The sequence below is a fragment of the Opisthorchis viverrini genome (genome assembly GCF_000715545.1).
Source record: "Opisthorchis viverrini unplaced genomic scaffold opera_v5_20, whole genome shotgun sequence".
Lineage (NCBI taxonomy): Eukaryota > Metazoa > Platyhelminthes > Trematoda > Opisthorchiida > Opisthorchiidae > Opisthorchis > Opisthorchis viverrini.
The window spans coordinates 246,154-250,965 of NW_008751676.1; positions in this window are offsets into that span (position 1 = coordinate 246,154).

The window sequence follows — 4,812 nt, forward strand, 5'->3', positions numbered from 1 at the left end:
GATAATGCTTTCTTGGTAAATGGCCTTCGTTAGTTCAGTGCAGGACCCTGCACTACCACTACCAATTACCTGGATCGTGGACTGTTCGAGACTGCGTACCTGAGTTGTAATTCAACTCCCTCATACATAATTCTTTTCTATTTAGTTATATACAACCTTGTAAGGTGGTTATAGTTACTCCGCGCTGAGAGTAAGCGCTTCTAGCAGGTACGCTAAGTCTGGATGGGAACGTTTGTTGCCCATAAAAAGTATGTACATATGTTTGCCCTATGGATCGAACTTCGTCTAGGGTATTTTCCGTCTTTCACTTATGCCCAACATTTTTCACGTGTATTCGACTACTATTAGCTTCCTATACCTCCATTAGTCCAGAAACCCTACTATAGCTATATATGACGCATCGATTTCGATGTGGAACGATTATATGAAGTCCGTGACCGCAAATGCTATACTATTTTGTGGTATTTTCTAGCTATCCAAAAGCGTCTACGTCTCAGTATACCGGAAAACAGCGCTCTTTCAGGACATCGCATGCAGTGGTGAAGTCAGTGCTATGTGATATACCCCAGGATAAAAGCCTCACACTAATTTCGCTGAATCATGGATTGGATATCTCTTCACTGCCAAAAGTTCCTCGTACATTGTTCACTTGGACAGCATACACAGTCCAAGGAACCCGAGTTTCCCAGGTATTTGACGGTTTCATAGCCATCTAATAACTACCTGTTTTGGCGGTTACACCATCAGAACTGCCATATGAACGTTATTTGCGGTTACATAAAGTTTAAATTAGCTATTGTGAGCCGCGTTTGCATTTTATGTAACCGACTGATAATCATCAAATAACCGTGTTTTTAGGTCACCAGAAGGTTAAATGACTGTGTGTCAGGTTAGATACCGTGGCTCAAAAAGTCAACGCGATCTTATCCAAAGTAATTCCTAAATGGTTCACTTACGAATCATCCCCTCCATTGTTGACTTCAGCACCTTGTTTGTTGTAGCATATGTGTGAGTTCTGATAGCACCACATACATCGCTAAAACTGGTAATAGTTGATTGCGAAATATTTCACCTTCTGAGCACTACAACGCAGCTCCGGTGCCGAAAGGCATTTCGGGGAATTGAAACAGACCTAATTAAGTGTCTTACGAACGTCACACTACTATGTCAGTAGGCTGACCGAATGCTGAGTGTCTTGTCCGCAGGAGAGCTCTTCAGACAACCAGGCATCACTTCAGTGGGGCACATACGTCTCAAGACATCTAGGTACAATCAAAGGTTGAGGTGCGAGCCAATCGGTTTCGAGCGGCCTTGATTGGATGATTACCACCCAACCTCGATCTTGTGTAGATTTATGCAACGTTCCCATGAAAACAGCTGTAACACTTTTTGTCTGCTACCGTTGGATTTGGCCTTATGCAAACAAGCCTTGTGTACCATAGCGGGAGGAACACCGGTCCAAATGGTTGTACCGGGTGATTTTCATAATATATTAGCAAAGCGCCCGCCATTTATCGTACATTCATCGGGCAACCGACAATAAGTTTATCTTGGATGAGAAGCTGTAGTTCAGCACAATGTCAGTATCTGACCCGGAACAATACTGGCGTCCAAAGTATGCAGCAGTTTTGCCTCTATTTTTAACACTATTAAGATTTGTGCATAAAAGTCCAACCTGCGACTTACCGTTTAATTGATCACTAAACTGAAGATTTCGCAAACATCAAAATGCTTTTCAACAGTACCTTCAAAATGGCTTTATTGAACAGTGTTCTGTAATAAGGTTATACACCGCTTGCTAAGTTTGCAGCGTACAACACACCCGTGGAAGCATAATACCCTATAAGAATAGATGAATCAAGCATCCACGGAAAGGTGAATGATCTCTGATGTTTATGTAACTGGTCCATTTACCTTGCAAACATATTGTACAACCGAGTCCTAATTGCATGGTGCCCGTGTTTATGCACAGAGCTGGAGGGTGTGAAATGCACTGGATGACATTAACTTTCTTCTGAGTCGTAAAGATTATACAAGCCCCCCTCCCAACAGGTCCAATCAATTCAACAATACCTACTTAGAATGTGATATTCCGTTTTAGGTCCACCGGAGGTGTCAGGCGAAGGCCTGTAGCTGCCCTTTCGCCACACACATTACTGTACAGGTCGCCACCACTCACTAGATCACGAGATCTACCTTTTTTCTTACATTGCGGAATTCGGGCGCGGAATTCGTATTTTGACGGCTATCGTTGGCTTTGCGCAGAGTCTACGAGAACGTGGAAAATCTTGTGGAAAAGCTGTTTTATCGCCTGTTTCCTTATGTATTAGATTTGGAAATAATCTTAAAACGACTTGGACAATAATCGCTCCCTTTACTTCCGGGCGAGCTCAAATTAGAGTGGCCATTCGTGCCCCGGATACCAAGGTTTCGGATAGCCTCCCGTCGGAGAGAAAAATTCGTCTCAGCTATCGCTGTTGAGGAGCTATGGATATTGGGATCTGGCTCACGTCACGGATTCCACGTACACGCGCACAACTACTCGCAATCTTCGACCATACTCCACGTTGCCTACACGAAACGGTAGCCCGCGACGAGTTCCATCCTATTAAACCACTTCTGCACAGATCGGTAAACATTTACTAGCGCTATTGAGAAATCTGTCCGCGCAAGTTTCACCATTAAATCCCTCTTCTTTGCGGATCGATAATCACTGGCCCTCCGAGTTGACTGCGTTCACAACTTCTGCTAACCGGCTGCCGCAAACGCTAGTCCGAGTGTAGACCCAAAACTGGACATACACACCACACGCTCGCAATTCCGCTAGCTAACCTGCCCTACACACACGCCCAAACATGTCCAAACGCGTTACCCGTTCTATAGCATCAACATTAACGAAAGCGTCGACAGCGCGCACGATAACAAAAAAAATTTAATGCGACCCATGTATGACCTGTTCTGGCCCGGTGAGTCTCAATACGCCCTCAGTTCAATGTTGTTCTCGTAAACTGCATGTGCACGCCCGTTGATTGATGATGATTGATGCAACGGTGTAGATTGTCAATGATGCCAGTCACTCATCAGTATGTTATCTATGTGTCACTTGTAGAGATAACATGTTGAATAACGGCAGCCAAAATGCGAACACAAATGACATCAGCAAAAGGAACGACCTAATGGAGATTAGACTGGGCTCATTAGAGAAACCACTAGAACATATCAGAGAGCTGTTTCAACCACGTGAGTCTGGACCGGTGGGGGAGTGGAGTATGTTGAATTAACAAAGAACTCCATACCTATGTTACAAACCGATGTAGTAACGTCAAAACAGGCCATTGAATCTAAAACTATGTCGCTCAATAATAAACGGAAAGCCTCATCGGGACTTATTGTTATTTGCGCTAACGTCACCGAACATTACGATACGTTATTACAAGCGAGACACAAGCGCGAACTGGAGGAGTGGTTCAAACTTTGCGCTAAAATGAAGTTAGAAACTATCGAACCGGTTTCCTTAACACGATTAAGTCGACCACCGAATTCGCCAGATACCGGTAAGCCAAGACTTCTCAGAGTTACCGTTAATACCGAGAAAGACCTGGAGAGTATACTATTATCAGCATTCCAACTTAGGGGGGAAGCTGTCAATGGCGGAAGGATTTTCGCTGATATACCGTGGTCGGAAACATCGCGCAAAAATACACTCAACCCACAAACTCAACCAACAAACATACAAATGACCGCAGTTTGATCAGCTTGGGTGTTCCGGAACACAACGAAACGTGAGATAAAATAGCGCAAAACACACACGACTACATGCAGTGGCAATTTCTATGCAGTACACTTGAAATTGAAAACGTGGCCGTGGTTGATACTTATCGGATTCCGAAATCACCGAAGTAAGTGTGTACCGGCCCGAGGCCCCTGAAACTCACACTACTTCTTGGTGATATGCTAAACTTAATCCAAACAAAATGGCAACGTCACAGGAACTTACTCCCTATGGAGTTAAGGATAAGCACACCCATGCGGAACAACATACCCACATAAGAGACCAACGTTAAAGTAGATGAAGCCGTAGGAGTTTGTAAACCAGGTGAAACTTCAAAAAATGACCAGCTGCCGACTCTGCCAGGGTCGGCCCAATTATAACCGTCCAAACTGCACATTCTCTTGCGTACTGCCCAACACTGCTGTCAATAAACAACATTAAATATTTATACACGAACGCGCAATGCTTCACTTACAAGATTCCAGAATTATCTGAATTGTGTGAAAAGCATTTGCCAAACTTGATTGCTATCAGCGAGACTTGGTTCCAGCCACACTTATCGGATAGCGAACTTGTCATCCTTGGAATGATGCTTCTTCGTCGGGATCGCATTTCTCGGGGAGGTGGTGTAGCTATTTACCATAGCAGGCAACTATTGTGCAAAGCGCTAACTGATGCAGATCTGATGCTATCGGATACCTCGTGGTGCTCGATAAGGACGGTAGCAGGAAACAACTGTGTTGTTGGTGTGATCTATCGACCACCTTCGGCGGAGGAACTGCACAATTACACCATAATGGAGAAGCTGCGCCTCGTGGCTTTGCGGTATAAAGGTAAGATACTAATTACGAGTAATTTCAATCTCCCAAAGTTTCTACGGGCTTAACAACATCCGGTAAATTCCCTCGATTGTGCCTTCTAGGAGACGTTACATGATCTTGACTTTCACAATCATATATCATGCAACACGCGGTATAGAGGATCAGATATACCTTCCATTCTGGACCTCATCATAACAAGCGAAGAGAACGTTGTGGAAA